Genomic DNA, 18,778 nt, shown 5'->3' on the forward strand with positions numbered 1-18,778 from the left:
GTTTGGGGTCGTTGTCTTGTTGGAACACCCATTTCAAGGGCATTTCCTCTTCAGCATAAGGCAGCATGACCTCTTCAAGTATTCTGATGTATTCAAACTGATCCATGATCCCTGGTATGAGATAAATAGGCCCAACACCGTAGTATGAGAAGCATCCCCATATCATGATGCTTGCGCAACCATGCTTCACTGTCTTCACAGTGTACTGTGGCTTGAATTCAGTGTTTGGAGTCGTCTGACAAACTGTCTCCGGCCACTAGACCCAAAAAGAACAATCTTACTTTCATCAGTCCACAAAATGTTGCGCCATTTCTCTTTAGGCCAGTCAGTGTGCTCTTTGGCAAATTGTAACCTCTTCAGCACATGTCTTTTTTTCAACAATGGGACTTTGCGGGGGCTTCTTGCAGATAGCTTGGCTTCACATAGGCGTCTTCTAATTGTAACAGTACTCACAGGTAACTTTACACCTTCTTTGATCTTCCTGGAGCTGATTGTTGGCTGAGTCCTTGCCATTTTGGCTATTCTTCTATCCATTCGAATGGTAGTTTTTCGCCTTCTTCCACGTCTTTCAGGTTTTGGTTGCCATTTTAAAGCATTTGCGATCATTTTAGCTGAGCAGCCTATCATTTTCTGCACTTCTTTATATGTTTTCCCCTCTCCAATCAACTTTTTAATCAAGGTACGCTGTTCTTCTGAACAATGTCTGGAACAACCCATTTTCCTCAGAATTTCAGAGAGAAATGCACTGTAACCAGCATGTACAACATTTGCTGCCTTCCTTCCTTAAATAAGGGCAATAATTGCCACCTGTTTGTCAAAGAATGAATGACCTCACTAATAGAACTCCACACTGCTATTATTTTGAACATGCCCCTTTCAATTAGTGATTCAATTACACAGAATCAGCAGCATGCATGTCATGACTGTTGGGTCTGTTGGATTTCTATTACTCTACTACACCTGCTAGTAAATTATTTGCCATGTAGAAATATCATTTCTACCAAACACAGTGATTGATCAGGTTAGTGATGTCTGACTGCTATTATTTTGAACACAACTGTATTTAGTATAGCTGCTTATCTTTTCCATTATGCACTGTTTGTGAATATCTAGCTCAATTGAGCATTTACTTGATTCATCATTGATTTATTCCATTGGGGGGGGGGGGGTGATTGCTCAGCCATGCATTTATTATACAATGATTTATTACTGTTTTTGTTGGTTTTCACACTTGATGCTTCAGCTGAGCTAGGTGGATTTAGTTGCTCAGCCAGTTTTATTAACTATTGACTATTTGTTTCACAGATCTATTCATTTACACATTGGGTTTGATGCTCAGGAGGGTGTTTATTATTATTATTATTTTTTCGTTACTAGGGGCAGCGCAGCACTATTTTTGGGAAATTTGCAGAGCAGGACAGCACCCCCCATCCAGGACAACGGCCACCACAAACCGCCCACAGAGGGACAGCGACCCCCACAAACCACCCACAGAGGGACAGCGACCCCCACAAACCACCCACAGAGGGACAGCGAACCCCACGCAGTATAATGATGACATCTGATCATCTGGTCACTGTGAGCAGCAGGCACTCCTGATATGGGTGAGGGGAGGGGCATTCTAATGACTGCAGTGCCAGTGCCAAATGCTAATGGGAGTGCAGAGATCCCAGGATTCCTCTTAGAGTTCCCACCGCTTAATCCAGATCAGGCATGCCCCTCGGTGCCTTTGTGCTGCGAGGAGAGGACAGGGATGGGACGGGACGGGACAGTGGCCTCCTCCCCAGACTCAGCAACTCCATTCTGAAAAGAACAATCCCTATAGGCTACAGCAATGATAGTGAAACCTCCTCCTAAGCCTTCCCCCACGGAGCACATCCTTTGCATGACAGGAAATCCCCCTCCCCCCTCTTCTCTTGTCCTCAGGCTCAGTCAGCTCTGTAGATAGTGAAGCAGCTCCCCTCCTGCCTCCATAAGAGGAAACACAGCAGCTCTCACATACCTTCCTCCAGGCTCCTGGGCTGGGCTACTTCCTTCCTCCTTCCTTTGGTGGCAAATGCAGAGCCAGTGTCATCAGAGCTTTTAAAATGTAGTGCCCCTTCACAACACTGGATCAATCCACACTACTGCTGGCCAGGTCTAACTAAAGATCAGATTTTGAGATATCCCACCACCTCAGAAAAGAGTCCCCAGCCTTTTTTGCAGGTAGAATTCACAGCAGGTATGATATTATTTTAAAAAGGTGTGGGACTTTACAGCAATACCTCAGTGGAAATTATGAGGGTGCTTGAAGATGTTTTGGAGGTGCTTCAGCACATTGTAACATTCGGTTTGTACATAAGCACAGTTGATCTGGGTAACCCCAGAGCATAAATGCAGCAAAAGAAACAACTGTTAAACCCTTAGAAACACCTACTTACAGGTGGCATATCTGAAAATGCAAACTATCCATTCGCTAGAGATCAGGGAGTGCAGCCTATCCATTCACTAGAGACCAGGGAGTTCAGCCAATCCATTCGCTAGAGTTCCAGGGAGTGCAGCCTATCCATTCGCTAGAGACCAGGGAGTTCAGCCTATCCATTCGCTAGAGACCAGGGAGTTCAGCCTATCCATTCGCTAGAGACCAGGGAGTGCAGCCTATCCATTCGCTAGAGACCAGGGAATGCAGCCTATCCATTCACTAGAGACCAGGGAGTTCAGCCAATCCATTCGCTAGAGTTCCAGGGAGTGCAGCCTATCCATTCGCTAGAGACCAGGGAGTTCAGCCTATCCATTCGCTAGAGACCAGGGAGTTCAGCCTATCCATTTGCTAGTACCCAAGGAATGCAGCCTATCCATTCGCTAGAGACCAGGGAGTGCAGCCTATCCATTCGCTAGAGACCAGGGAGTGCAGCCTATCGATTCGCTAGAGACCAGGTAGTGCAGACTATCCATTCGCTAGAGACCAGGGAGTTCAGCCTATCCATTCGCTAGAGACCAGGGAGTGCAGCCTATCCATTCGCTAGAGACCAGGGAATGCAGCCTATCCATTCGCTAGAGACCAGGGAAAGCAGCCTATCCATTCGCTAGAGACCAGGGAATGCAGCCTATCCATTCACTAGAGGCCAGGGAGTTCAGCCTATCCATTCGCTAGAGACCAGGGAATGCAGCCTATCCATTCACTAGAGGCCAGGGAGTTCAGTCTATCCATTCACTAGAGACCGGGGGGGAAACCTATCCATTCGCTGGAGACCAGAGTGTGCAGCCTATCCTTTCACTAGACACCAGGGAATGCAGCCTATCCATTCACTGGAGACTAGGGAATGCAGTCTATCCATTCGCTTGAGACCAGGGAATGCAGTCTATCCATTCGCTAGTGACCAGGGAATGCAGCCTATCCATTTGCTAGTACCCAAGGAATGCAGCCTATCCATTCTCTAGAGACCAGGGAATGCAGCCTACCCATTCCCTAGTGGCCAGGGAATTCAGTCTATCCATTCGCTAGATACCAGAAAATGCAACCTATCCATTCGCTAGAGACTGGTTGAATTATTATTATTATACGGGATTTACAGTCAGGTCCATAAATATTGGGACATCGACACAATTCTAACATTTTTGGCTCTATACACCTACACAATGGATTTGAAATGAAACAAACAAGATGTGCTTTAACTGCAGACTGTCAGCTTTAATTTGAGGGTATTTACATCCAAATCAGGTGAACGGTGTAGGAATTACAACAGTTTGCATATGTGCCTCCCACTTGTTAAGGGACCAAAAGTAATGGGACAGAATAATATTCATAAATCAAACTTTCACTTTTTAATACTTGGTTGCAAATCCTTTGCAGTCAATTACAGCCTGAAGTCTGGAACGCATAGACATCAGCAGACAATGGGTTTCATCCCTGGTAATGCTCTGCCAGGCCTCTACTGCAACTGTCTTCAGTTCCTGCTTGTTCTTGAGGCATTTTCCCTTCAGTTTTGTCTTCAGCAAGTGAAATGCATGCTCAATCGGATTCAGGTCAGGTGATTGACTTGGCCATTGCATAACATTCCACTTCTTTCCCTTAAAAAACTCTTTGGTTGCTTTTGCAGTATGCTTTGGGTCATTGTCCATCTGCACTGTGAAGCAGCATCCAATGAGTTCTGAAGCATTTGGCTGAATATGAGCAGATAATATTCCCGAAACACTTCAGAATTCATCCTGCTGCTCTTGTCAGCAGTCACATCATCCATAAATACAAGAGAACCAGTTCCATTGGCAGCCATACATGCCCACGCCATGACACTACCACCACCATGCTTCACTGATGAGGTGGTATGCTTAGGATCATGAGCAGTTCCTTTCCTTCTCCGTACTCTTCTCTTCCCATCACTCTGGTACAAGTTGATCTTGGTCTCATCTGTCCATAGGGTGTTGTTCCAGAACTGTGAAGGCTTTTTTAGATGTCGTTTGGCAAACTTTAATCTGGCCTTCCTGTTTTTGAGGCTCACCAATGGTTTACATCTTGTGGTGAACCCTCTGTATTCACTCTGGTGAAGTCTTCTCTTGATTGTTGACTTTGACACACATACACCTACCTCCTGGAGAGTGTTCTTGATCTGGTCAACTGTTGTGAAGGGTGTTTTCTTCACCAGGGAAAGAATTCTTCGGTCATTCACCACAGTTGTTTTCTGTGGTCTTCCGGGTCTTTTGGTGTTGCTGAGCTCACCGATGCGTTCCTTCTTTTTAAGAATGTTCCATACAGTTGTTTTGGCCACGCCTAATGTTTTTGCTATCTCTCTGATAAGTTTGTTTTGTTTTTTCAGCCTAATGATGGCTTGCTTCACTGATAGTGACAGCTCTTTGGATCTCATCTTGAGAGTTGTGCAGCAACAGATTCCAAATGCAAATAGCACACTTGAAATGAACTCTGGACCTTTTATCTGCTCATTGTAATTGGGATAATGTTAAAAATGTTAGAATTGTGTCGATGTCCCAATATTTATGGACCTGACTGTATATAGCACCAAGAGGGAGACAGTACAATTACAATACATTTCAGTATAGAAGGAATATGAGGGCCCAGCTCATGGAGTTTACAATATAAAGAAAGAGGGAGGTGATGCAAAACATGATAGCTGCAGGGGATGATCTGGTGGAGGTGATTCAAGTACAGTTCTTAGGTGGAGGTGGGGTAGGCTTCCCTGAATAGGTGAGTTTTCAAAGATCGCCTAAAGGCAGACAGCGTGGGGGCTGACCGGACATACTGTGGTAGGGAGTTCCAAAGGATGGGAGAGGCTCTGGAGAAGTCCTGGAGGCGAGCGTGGGAGGAGGTTATGAAGGAGCTAGAGAGGAAGATATCTTGGGAGGAGTGGAGTGCTTGATTTGGGCAATATTTGCAGATGAGGTTGGTGATGTAGCTAGGGGCAGTGTTGTGGATGGATTTGTAAGCTGTGGTTAGTATTTAGAATTTTATACTTTGGGTTAATGGAAACCAATGAAGGGATTGGCAGAGAGGGGCAGCAGTCACAAATCGGTTGGTAAGGTGTATGAGTCTAGCAGCAGCATTCATAATAGACTGAAGGGGGGATATCCTGTGTAACGGTAGACCAGTGAGGAGGAATAAAACCAAGTTGTAGACAAGTTGTTTTGTGGTGTCATTGGTCAGAAAGGGGCGGATTTTGGAAATGTTCCGGAGGTTGAGGCGGCAGGATTTAGCCAGTGATTGGATGTGGAGCCAAAAGGAGAGGTCAGAGTCTAGGATTACGCCTAGCACCCTGGCATGAGGGGAAGGACCAATGGTTTTGCTGTTGATCTTAATGGTAAAGTCGTGAGTGGGGGTTCGGGGAGGAGGAAATATTACAAGCTCAGTTTTAGAAAGATTCAGTTTAAGGTAGTGGTGTGACATCCAGCTTAGTAGATTTGTGATACGTGAGGAGATAGAGGGGGTGAGCTGGGGAGTGGAGAGATGGATCTGGGTGCCATCAGCATAGAGGTGGTATTGGAAGCCATCGGAGGTTATCAGTTGGCCCAGGGAAGAGATGTAGAGAGAGAAAAGGAGAGGCCCAAGGACAGAACCTTGAGGTATCCCAACGGAAAGAGGGAGAGGAGCGGAGGAGGAGTTGAATGTGACACTGAAAGTGCGCTGAGAAAGGTAAGAGGAGAACCAGGAGACAGCAGAGTCATGGAGGCTGATGGAGTGGCGTTTACTGAGGAGCAGCGGGTGGTCGACTGTGTCAAAGGTAGCAGAAATGTCAAGGAGTATGAGTATGGAGTAATGGCCATGAGCATGCAGCCTATCCATTCACTAGAGACCAGTGACATATCTGAGAATCCAACCTACCCATTCACTGGAGACTGGGGACATTATGAAAATGTAGTTTGTTATAGCCTGAGTATGACTGAATGCAGCCTATCCATTCACTAGAGACCGATGTCGTCACTGAGAATACAGCCTATCCATTCACTAGAGACCGATGTCACTGAGAATGCGGCCTATCTATTCACTAGAGACCGATGTTATCACTGAGAATGCGGCCTATCCATTCACTAGAGACCGATATTGTCACTGAAAATGTGGCCTGTCCATTCACTAGAGACCGATGTCATCACTGAGAATGCGGCCTATCCATTCACTAGAGACCGATGTTGTGACGATCGCGCGTCAGACCCCTGATCTTCTCACCAAACTTGTGACTGAAGGACTAGCTAATCTGAAACCGCGATGTCACGTGCGTAACAATGCCACGCCCAGCTGCACCCTGCACAACGATTTTCCAGCTAATGGACCACAAATCGATGTACCGGCAGCCTGAATGTGATTGTTACTGGGTCAGGTTAATTACGCAATTAACCCTTCACACTGCCACCACCTCCTTTTTGTACTGAGAAAGAGGAAACTCGGCAATATCACCAATAACACTATGATGGTTGAGATAATCATCTGTATAGCACTGTCACCGCAGACAGGTTATACAGAGGGTTAAACAAACACAGTAGCGCTCTTTTAGAGGCAGGAATTTGTACGTTGCATTAACGAGCTATAGAAACAGTTCAGCACTTTCAAAAAGAAAGATTTATTACTAAAAAGTCAGAAAGGGTGCAATAAAAATATTTACAGAAAAAAGATGTAACCAATATATATATAAATTTACAGAGAACAATAGCACAGCAAAGAGGTAACAGAAAGGAGGTTAAAGGGTTAAAGTACTTGCCAATCAGCCTTGGGTTAAGCAGATCAAGTTTCAAGTTGTATTGATAGCTGTCCTCTCTGTTGTATTCTGGGTCACTATGATTGCAACATTTACCAGGAAGCAGTTTATGTGCCTTTCATGTTGTAACACACATGCTGTTCTACATTTAAATATTTTCTATATACACATCTGTAACGTGTGACGAAGAGTGCAGCATCATTCTTTTTCTGGAGGCTGCCACGTACAAGTCTGAAGAATCTTGTGCGTGCCACTTGTCTAAGATTATCAATAGAATAGAAAAATGTCACCAAAATAAAAGTGCTTTAACTATGCAGGCTCTACATATAACTCAGCCCGAGACTACCTGCATAGCTTAATGTTGCCACACTTGGGACCTGTGCTCTAATCTTGCGTGGCATATGCTGTTTATCCATCAATCTTTGGTATAAAATATTTTTTGCAATCACTTTTTTTAATGTTTTTTATTGCAGGTCTATGGGTCAGCTCAGACTGAAAGAAAACAATACAGTCTCTGTATGGCTCAACCAGCATGTTAATGCCATTGTTCAGCAGAGGTACTGATTTCACTTGTTTGATACAAAGTTAAGGTGTACATAGACATTAGAGGAGCGCAAAATATGGTGCAGCTCGGCACAGAAAACAATCAGCTTCCAAGTTTTATTGCCAAAACTTAAAGTCTTACTAAACCCACAACAGTGCAATCAGCCTGTATATGCAGTAAATCATGTGTGTCATACTCACTGTGGAACCTAAGGGGTTAATCCTCCGCATTGTGTAAAAAGGCAGTTTGCTATTGGGCCTGCCACATGACAAGAATAGTGGACTGGTCTACAAACCATGTACGAAAGGCCTGGGTGAGTCTCCATGGCTGGGGAGATCACATATCTCACCCACTTTCAGAAAACACCCGCTAATTGGTCCTACACTGTCTTGTTACCACTTGGTATGTCAGAAATCGGGCCTGTCCTCAATGCCTGGTCCACTCACGTCTATCCGAATGAACCCTGATTTCCCCCCTGGAATGTCTGGTGTGTTCTTCACTGGGGCCCTACCTCAAGATTACCTGAGACTACACCATCTCTTCACAGATGGCATCTTTTTGACGAGGGAACGCCTTGTGAACCAATGGCCAAATCTAAACTTGACACAATGGATGTATAGGCAGCTCCATCATTTCCTACAAAGCCCACCACGTCAAAGAGAGCATGCTAGACCCCTTACCCCATTTGAGAAAATCTGCTCCACAGATTCCCTGCAGAGACATGTGGTCTCCAAGCTATACACATGCATGGAAAACACAAATGAAGTCATGTCTAGAAAGGCTTGCGTAGCCTGGAGTAGTGACCTGCAACTAAGGCTGGCCCCCGATGATTGGGACCGTGTATATGGTCATATACATAAAGGTTCCATGTGTGTTTCGACCCAAGAAAACAATTACAAACTGTACTCAAGATGGTATAGAGTTCCATCTTTACTCCACAGATTTGATCTTAGCATTCCTGACTCCTGTTGGAGATGCTGCCAAGCGATTGGTACACTTCTCCACATATGGAGGGACTGACCAATGCTCCAACCATTCTGGAACAAAATTCAACCAATAATTGCTCAAGTAACAACTTACTCCCTAGTTCTATCTCTTGCGCAATTCTTACTCCATCACTCTTCGCTCCCTTTGAAAACATACTGCAAATCACTCGCTATGCATACGGTGAATGCTGCAAAGCAGTGTATCCCGATCCACTGGCGCTCAGCACACATCCCCTCAGTCTGGGAATGGTTTACTCACATAAACAAAGTTGCCGAAATGGAGGAACTCATCTCTGTAGCAAAAGATTGCCCCGAGAGACTCAGGAAGACGTGGGCATATTGGAGTCATTTTAAAACAACAGCCGCTTATCACCAATTGCTGCATTTCTCCACCCCTTCCTCCACTTGAACATAGCTCGATAACCAATAGGTATACGTAACTATCTCGGGTGTCATGCATATAATTTACACCCTACTTGACTGAGACCGAATGATACAACTGACCTATATCTTGGACTACTACACATGCTAACCTAGATTGACATACGGTACCTCTGACTATTACTCTGATTATCATGAACCATTTGACCCGGAGCAGTTGCAGCCGAACCCCCTTTCCTCCCTACCCCCCCCCCCTTTTTTTTTTCTTCTCTTTCTTTCTCTCCCCCTCTTTCTCCTCATTATCTCTATCCTACACTTTCAACATTACCTTCCCATTTCTCTGAGTTTGGGTGAACTTCGATCGCCAGCAGACCCACAGGTACAACTACAGTTCTTCAGTGTCCACCTCCAGGGGTGGACATCCAACTATCCACTGCTATCACCATCCTTTCACCGCGTATTGCATTGCATTCTGTAATTAGAGGGACTATATGAGGATTGGCTGATTTATGTACCCAATTGTTATGTTCAATTCATTCTCCATGTCGGTTTTTGTTTGGATTATGTTTTTTTGTGTATTCTTGCTTTTAGCAGTGTTATGTGATGAAACTATGTATGCTTCTGATGTATATCCTGTCAGGGGATACTGGCATTTACTGAGTTTTTCCATGATCCGAATGTAACCTGTATATGTTATCATTGTGCCTCTTTTCCCAATAAAATTGTTTTTGGAAAAAAAAAGGCAGTTTGATCCTGTCTTCTCTGATCCTCTCTTCTTCTACTGTCCCCATTATATTTGCTGATAATACAGAGCTCTAGGAGTGTCACTCTGCACATGCTCAGTTGCACATGCTTCTGATGTATATCCTGTCAGGGGATACTGGCATTTACTGAGTTTTTCCATGATCCGAATGTAACCTGTATATGTTATCATTGTGCCTCTTTTCCCAATAAAATTGTTTTTTGGAAAAAAAAATAGGCAGTTTGATCCTGTCTTCTCTGATCCTCCCTTCTTCTATTGTCCCCATTATATTTGCTGATAGTACAGAGCTCTAGGAGTCACTCTGCACATGCTCAGTTTAGAGTGTGTGGATAGAGAGGTTTTCTTTCTTTGGGAGGGTGCATGTGATCAGCACAGGGCCAATCAGCACTGTCCAGACAGAGGGTCAGGGGTAATGCAGCCTCATAGGACAGTCAGAGAATGCAAACGCTTCCTGCAAGCTTTAACTAGTGCTCAGCTGGACACTGATAGAAGCCACAAGACTGCTATATACTGCTGATAAGAAAAGAGATTTAGCAGTTTATATTTACTAAAATAACTGCATTTCTGTGTACTGTGGGAGACCAGATAGAGTTTGTGGGTCCTGAATGCAGGGTCCTGAGTTTAGTAACACTTTAATTGAACAAGCGGAAGTTAGAAGCTGATTGGCTACAATGCACCAGATTCTGAGTGAATCAATTTTAGTAAATCTACCCCTATATGACCTTCCCAGATTCCAGCCCTTTCTGGATTCCTAGGGTTAAGCCATCCAGCCCAAAATGACCATTCTCTGGGGATAAAGCAATTTGACAGGTTAGACAACCTTCTTCACCCAGGGTAGGCCAGCGCAAGACAGTATGCCCCTGCCCCCCCCCCCCCCTCACTTGCCTTAAAAGGCAACCAGCATCTCTCTGTCAGTCCAAACAATATTGTAAGAAGGTCAGATTGCACATACAGTATATGTCCAGCTAATTTGTGATATAGGTGGATAGTTCTAGGCTTCCTGGTTGCATGTGTACACCCAATCCATAATCAGAGGCATGGGGATGTACATGAACATGAGCATCCCTGTTTATATGCATGAAGAAGGGAGGGACAAGAGCTAAGCAGCACCAACAGACATCTGACACTGCTTGTCTCACTTATTCACTAGGGCAGCAGTTGGCTGGTGAAGTTGGGGGCCTTCCATAACTAAGAGATCGGTACCTGAAACAGCCAGGAAAAGTCACATGACTAGTTGCTGCCAGGTCACATGTGATAGTAACTCAAAGTATGTACTCTTTTCAAAATAAATTGTATCGTTTCCTTTGAAAGGCTATCTTAAAGGGTTTGAACCCCAGTTTTTTTGTTTGTAACCCCTTGGGGAGATTTTCCATCACTACCTGTCCTGGAAACACAAGAGGAAGTGAGAAGAAATCTGATTGTCCCTGAACAGGTGTGCTCAATGGAAGATTTTTCTTCCCTTCCTATTTTAGTGACAGCTGTAAAATGTGTGATTTTCTCTCTACCTCTCAGTGACACTAGAACGAATAGAAGGAGGGACTCCCTCCAGCAGGAACACAGACAACAATAAAATAATGACAGGGGCTGTAATCCTTTCCCATTCCACCCAAAACTATAAAAAACAGTTGGCTCTATTTACACTTTAAAGCAGAAATCCAGCCAAAGATAAAACAAAAAGCTCATTAACCACTTCCAGTCCTTAGTACATACCTGTACATCCTGAAGACCAAGTGGTTATACTATTATCACAGCTGACAGAGGGACACCTCCGCTGCACTGAAGGGAGAACGGCAATCTCTCTTCTTCACCCACGGCCGCCAGCAGACTGTGACAGGTCTGTAGAAGTGGATGAAGCTGTCTCTGCTGGATGGGTTGTCTCTTTACTGGATGAGCTGTCTCTTTGCTGGATGGGCTGTCTCTTTGCTGGATGAGCTGTCTCTTTGCTGGCGGAGCTGTCTCTTTGCTGGATGGGCTGTCTCTTTGCTGGATGGGCTGTCTCTTTGCTGGATGAGCTGTCTCTTTGCTGGAGGGGCTGTCTCTTTGCTGGATGAGCTGTCTCTTTGCTGGATGAGCTGTCTCTTTGCTGGAGGGGCTGTCTCTTTGCTGGAGGGGCTGTCATTTTTCTGGAGGGGCTGTCTCTTTGCTGGATGAGCTGTCTCTTTGCTGGAGGGGTTGTCTCTTTGCTGGAAGAGCTGTCTCTTTGCTGGAGGGGCTGTCTATTTGCTGGACGGACTGTTTCTTTGCTGGAGGGGCTGCCTCTTTGCTGGATGGGCTGTCTCTTTGCTGCATGGGTTGTCTCTGCTGGATGGGTTGTCTCTGCTGGAGGGGCTGTCTCTTTGCTGGCCAGCTGTGTCTTTGCTGGCCAGCTGTCTCTTTGCTGGACTGGCTGTCTCTTTGCTGGACTGGCTGTCTCTTTGCTGGATGGGCTGTCTCTTTACTGGACGGGCTGTCTCTTTACTGGACGGGCTGTCTCTTTGCTGGACTGGGCTGTCTCTTTGCTGGACTGGGCTGTCTCTTTGCACAGTTGGGTCCAGCAAAGAGACATCCCAATCCAGCAAAGAGACAGCCCAGTACAAGAAGGGACGTTCCCATCCAGCAAAGAGACATCCCGTCTTTGCTATATGGGGATGTCTCTTTGCTGGACGGTCTGTCTCTTTGCTGGACTGGGCTGTTTCTTTGCTCAGTTGAGTCTAGCAAAAAGACATCCCAATCCAGCAAAGAGACAGCCCAGTCCAAGAAGGGACATCCCCATCCAGCAAAGAGATATCCCTGTCCAGCAAAGAGACATCCCAATCCAGCAAAGAGACAGCCAAGTCTAAGAAGGGATATCACCATCCAGCAAAGAGACTTCCCTGTCCAGCAAAGAGACATCCAATCCTTGATTTATGGAGATGTCTCTTTGCTGGATTGGGCCATCTCTTTGAATATGTAGGGGACACTGTGATTAGATCTCTAGGGGCACTGTAATGTAAAGGGGCACTGTGATATAAAGGGGACTGAGCTGTAAAGGGGCACTGTAATCAATACAGTGCCCTTTTACAGTGCAGTCCCCTTCATAACACATTCCCCTTTATATTACAGTTCAGACGACCGACTCTGTGAATATTCCGTCACCAACTGCCCCTGCGAATGCCCTTGCACCCCCCCCCCTCGGAAATTGGATGCTCAGCCTAAAGTGCCCAGGCCTATTTTTTGTCCCAGTTCAGGTCTGCTGGTCAGTGAAGCAGCCCATCAAACCGATCTCAGGACCTGCCACTGCTCCAGCTATCACAAGCGATGTTGTTCCTCCCTTATGATGGCAATAAAGTTGAATAGAAAATAAATTAAAGAAAAAGTGTAAAATAATTACATTTAAATAAAATAAAAACATTTTTAAAAAGATTTTTTAAAGCTCACGAGCAAATGCAAACATGTATGTAGGTCCCACTCACATATATAAATAGTGATTGCAGCACACATGTGAGGTATTGCTGCAAACGTCAGTGTGAGAGAAAGTATTCCAGCACAAGGCCTCCTTTTAAATCTAAACTGGTAACCTGTAAAGGCTTTAACCTCCTTAGCGGTATTCCCGAGTGTAGCTCGGGGTAAAATTTGAGTACCAAGAGCAGTAACCCCGAGCTACACTTGGGCTTACCATGCGGCGTTGCTCAGGGAGTCCCTGCAGCACTTACCTTGTCCTTCGCTCCCACGATGTGTCCCCTGCAGCGTCCCCAGCCATCTCCTCCGGCTGATGCCGGCATCCGGCTTCCGTGTTCCGGTCCCTGTGACGTCGGGACGTACGGGCGGCAAATTTGAAATTTTTTAAAAATGTCATTTTTTTAAAAATGATTATTACATAGTAAAACATTGCTGTTTCAATGCATTTCACATACATTTTGTCCCTACTGCTTTGTCCTGTGCCCTGCCTGCATTTTGACTGTTCTTTGTGCCTGGAAACTTAGAAAAGTCCATGGCGTCCAAAAAGCGTCCCTTTACGTCAAAAGCGGTTTTAGAACAGCTAGAGAACAGCGATAGTAAATCAGAACCACTTGCAGAATTGAGTGATAATGATTCTGATGACACTGAAAACGATTTTGCGACTTTGCTCAGCGATGTGCGAGTTTGCCTCTGTATTTCAAATTTCAGTGTTTTTGGTTTGATTATATTATTGAATTAAATTTATTATTATTATATTATTATTTTTTATGATTATTTAATCAATTATAATTTATGATTTCGTGTTTCAAATTTTATCCTACCCGGGATGTTTACTAGACTCGTTTGCACAGATTTCAGTGAGTTATTCCTAAAACTTACAGCCTACAATAAAAAACTACATATTTCCATGCAAAAAAATGGTACCGCTTTCAGCACAAAAAAACAGAAATAATCATACCGCCGAGGAGGTTAAGGGCCAGTTCACATCATGAATTGCACAGGAACACGCTGCACAGTCCTGTGCAATTCACATGCTATCCGGGTGCAGTTTGATTTCATCCCATTCTTTTGAATGGGATGAAATTGTGCCAGGCTACACCAAAAAATGCACAGCAACTGGGTGCATTTGAGACCTGTGATTGGGGTGATGTTAAGATTAATATCCGTTGCAGATCGCAACTGCAGTGCGCTTTGAACACAGTGCAGGAAACACGCATGAGCATAAGTTTCCCACACAGTGCTCTGGTTTAACTATTTCCATACCGGGCACTTTTGCCCCCTTCCTGCCCAGGCCAATTTTCAGGTCACAGCGCTCTCACTCTTTGAATGACAATTGTGCGGTCATACAACATTGTACCCAAACTAAAATTTTATCTTTTTCTTCACACAACTAGAGCTTTCTTTTGGTGGTATTTAATCACCACTGGGATTTTTATTTTTTTGCTAAATTAACAAAAAAAGACAAAAAATTTTGAAAAAAACCCACGTTTTTCTTTGTTTCTGTTACAAAAGTTTGCAAATAAATAATTGTTCTTCATAAATTTAGGCCTAGATGTATTCTGATACAGTCTTTGGTGAAAATAACCCAAATTAGGATGTGTTTTTTAGTTTGTAGGAAAGTTATAGAGTTCACAAACTATGGTATAGATCTGAATATTGATCAATCCTGAAGTACTGACAGCCAATCTAATTTCTTGAGGTCCAAGAATGTCAGAACAGTACAGATATCCCCCAAATGACCCCTTTTTGCAAAGTAGACAGTCCGACGTACTTCATAAGAGGCACGGCGAGTTTTTTGAAGTTGTATTTTTTTCAGAAAATGAAAAAATGAAAAAACTAATTTTACAATTTTTTTTTTACATACTGTCACCAGTGCAGTACGGTGTCATCATATAACTGGCATGGCGGTGATCAGGGACACTGACTGGTGACAGTATGAAAAAAAAAAATTTAAATTTTTTTAATTCTTTTTTTAAGGATTTTTTTTCATATTTCCCTATGACCAAAGTAGTACAATGTTACCATAGTAACATTGTACTACTTTGGGGAAGTGATCAGTATTTTTTTTTTTTTTTACACAATTTGCTTATAGAAAATAATTACTCTGCTATAAGCAAGCATTTACCTGAATGACATCGATTCATTCAAGGCTTTTTTTTTGTACTTAGCTGTGATTTGGCCACGGCTAATCACATGACACAGCTGGGCAGTGATTGGCCCAGCTTGTGCATGTGATCACTGTGACCATTCACAGCTAGGCACACTAGTATACAATGGATGGCATGAATGAAGCCATCCATTGTATACAACTGTCATGTGACCTGCTGTGATTGGTCACAGCAGGTCACATGGTACCGGCAACGGGGCGGGTACTCAGATCTGTCATCGGCCGTGTCCGAGGTACATGGCCGGTGCAGATAGCGCCGCTGCGTGGCTCTGCAGGCGTGCAAGCTGCGCATGCCTGGGAGGACGCCATATGGCATCCACCTGGTATGCTGAGGAATTTTGCCGGCCACCATCTGGCCATAGGCCGAGCGGGTAAAGGTTAAACTTGCCCTTAAAGTGTCGTCTATGGGGATTTTTAGGTACCACAGTTTGTTGCTATTTCAGGGGCGTGCAAAATTTTTAATTTTGACAAGTTTAGTATCTATTTACTTGGTGCAACATCATCATTTATACGATACCAAAAAATGGGTATCATATTGTGTTTGCCTACACTAAAATTCATTTACATGTATATTTTCCTGAAAATTTTCAATTTATATACTGCTGAACAAATATTGCGTGACCTTGACACAACTACCATTTTGTTCTCCAGGGTCTCTGCTTTCAGAAAATATATAATATTTGGGCGTTCTAATTGATTTTCTAGCAAAAGAAGTTTTGATTTAAAAGTAGAACTATAAGCAAATTTTTTTTTTTCCATTTTGGGTAGAGTAAGGGAGGGTATAACCCGTCAGATGTTTTTTTTGCCATCTGTGTCCCATTGGAGAGATTTCCCTTAATTTCTTGGGCCATAGCTAAACGGGAAGTGAGAGGAAATCCCTGCAAATTAAGGGAATTCTTTGGGGTCCCCCAGGTTACCAGAACTAGTGTCCCCATTGGATTATTTCCCCTCTATCCTCTATTACTTTTCTGGGGACAACCCAAAATATAGGATTTTTATTTACTTTCATTTTCAATGATAATAGTAAACAGGATAAACAGAGAGGGGGAATCTCCTTAATGGGGGCACAGACAACAGTAAAAACTGAGAATCGTTCTAATCTCTCTCCAAATCGCACAGAAACTGGTGCGAATTCCACACCACATCACAATTGCACCCCGTTCATGTGAACTGCTGCAGGTGTGTATGTTCAGTTAACAACACCTCGAAATCAGTTCACAAACCATGGTGCGATGTACAGAATCGGATCGCAAAGGTGTGAATACCCATGCGACCCGATTCTGGTGCAGACAAAAAAAGGGTCCTGTGCGATCTGAGCCATACAAAATGTATGGCTCAAATTTCACTGCACAGAAATCGCATGTGATTTGCATAGGAATGCGGTGTGGTTCCGGTGCGAATCACATGCGATATGCCGCACCTTACAAGTGTGAATGCAAGCTCTCCTAGATTGTAAGCTCCCAGGATCAGGCCCTCCTAACCCTCTTGTATTGAACTGTATTGTTGCTGTATTGTCTCCCGTTATATTGGAAAGCGCTGAGTAAACTGTTGGCTCTATATAAATCCTGTATAATAATAATAATAATAATGTATGTGAAAAAAGTCAAAAATTGCCCTGGGCAGCTAGTAGTTAAAGGATAAAATGACGCCAGCATTTGGTTCAATATTCAGCATCACTAATGGGATTTTCTCTGCAGTACATTTTTCTGCTACTAGATGTCCTCAGTTTTGACAGCCAGCATCATTCGCTCCCTCTGAGCCCAGGTCATCCTGGACCCGCCCCAGCCTGTGACTGGACAAAGAAAGGATAAGCAGCACACTGATAATCTCATCTGTCACTTTGCTTTTTCATCCAATCTGCAAATTGGCTCCTTGTACTGCTTCTCCCTTTCCCAGTCTGAGCCCTGCTGTACAAGGACTGCAGGAGGCTGATACCAGCTCATATTCAAGAACTTACACGGCTTGCGTTTAAAAATTACATTTCTTTCTGTTAAAAAAAAAAACATTTCTTGACGTACTATTGATTGCAAAGCTGCATTAATTTGTGTCTTTTAGAACTGCCTGGAGTTAAGTGTTAGGCTTTCATTTGTATTTGTTGTGTGGAATGAATACCTGGTGACATCAGGCAGCAGAGTCTCCTGGATACTGTATACAACACAGCTCATTTCCTTCCTCTTCTCTGTGATGATTAACAGACTGTTTCAGAATCATTGACTTTTCTGTGCATCAAGAAACAGAAAAACATCCAGAACTTTTTGTCCTGTGCTGCCCATTGAGTGTATGGAGAGGTCTGCTGTGCAGATACATAAACTTTGATCCAGATCTATGGACAATAATCAGGGCAATCGTGGGATAATCTGTAAACTTTAAACTGAAGGCAGCATTGTATGCCAGGAACTGCTCTCCTCTCCTCCCCTTTTTTCCTGTCCCTCCCAGAGGCCAAACCCGGAGATTTGCAAAATCCTGAATGTTTTAAAAAAAAAAAAAAGGAACCAAGAAGAGAGGCCAGGGACTTTCTGGGAGACAAATTCAGGTCACCACACTGAGCAGGTAGAGATCAGATTCTGCGGCATCAGAAATATGCCCATCCTGTAGGAAGATTGGGGTTTATATAAAGTTTTTTTTTTCTATGACAGATCTGCTAAGTGCAGAAGAGCCGCCAACAGTAAACTGCACAGAAAAGAGTCTACATCCTGAAAAAGGTAAGTTGTCTCTGTGTTGAGTTGTCCCTGTGTTACATTACTCTGTGTTTTATTGTAGTATTTTGACAGCAAAATGTCCAATTCTCCTTAGGAAATGCAGAGCAGACTGTTTTAGGGCTGGATGATGACAAATACTTTACAAGTCTGCCCTCTTGATGAAAACTGTTATTTGCTTTCCATAAAACTTCTTTTTTCTGATGTAGCTTTGCACATAAGATCTCTAATCAGTCTCAGCCCATCTAGTTACAGCAAGGAACTGTAGAGACGTGGGATACTCCTCTGTAGAGACAACTCTGCGAGAAAAAAAAACTGCATTCAAGTTTTCACTGCTGGGCAGAAAAGAAAATGTTAAGGCCCTCTGTACAGATATTAGGGAACACAACAGTCAATGATAATAAACCCAAAGGTAAAAAAAGTAACATATTGCAATCCAATCCTTAAAGCAGAACTAAACCCATCCATTTAACCAACCAAAACAGTTACATTCAAGGCATGCCACAACTGATACAGTTGCTTGCGCTCTCAGCTGAACTGTCAAGCTATCAAATGTCTGGGGCCATAACTGATCACATGTGCAGCACCATAGCGGCTGCAGGGCAAACAGAGGCTAACATGTCAACTTCCTTGGCTGTAAAGAATA

At 43.8% G+C, this 18,778-nt stretch overlaps 1 protein-coding gene across 2 annotated transcripts in view; it reads left to right on the forward strand.

Annotated features, from left to right (window-relative positions):
- SLC25A18 (solute carrier family 25 member 18) overlaps nt 1-18,778 on the forward strand; it is a 73,801-nt gene that overhangs the window by 18,494 nt on the left and 36,529 nt on the right. Inside the window, exons 1-2 of one of the 2 annotated variants that reach the window (XM_089671844.1) lie at nt 17,498-17,986; nt 18,073-18,138. The gene's annotated coding sequence lies outside the window, so the exon portion shown is untranslated. Of the gene's footprint in view, nt 1-17,497; nt 17,987-18,072; nt 18,139-18,778 lie in introns of those variants that run through there. The other variant, XM_089671845.1, reaches the window with a different exon arrangement.

The sequence above is a fragment of the Staurois parvus genome, unplaced genomic scaffold (genome assembly GCF_062004578.1).
Source record: "Staurois parvus isolate SC_StPar_1 unplaced genomic scaffold, SC_StPar_1.0 ptg000114l, whole genome shotgun sequence".
Taxonomy (NCBI): domain Eukaryota; kingdom Metazoa; phylum Chordata; class Amphibia; order Anura; family Ranidae; genus Staurois; species Staurois parvus.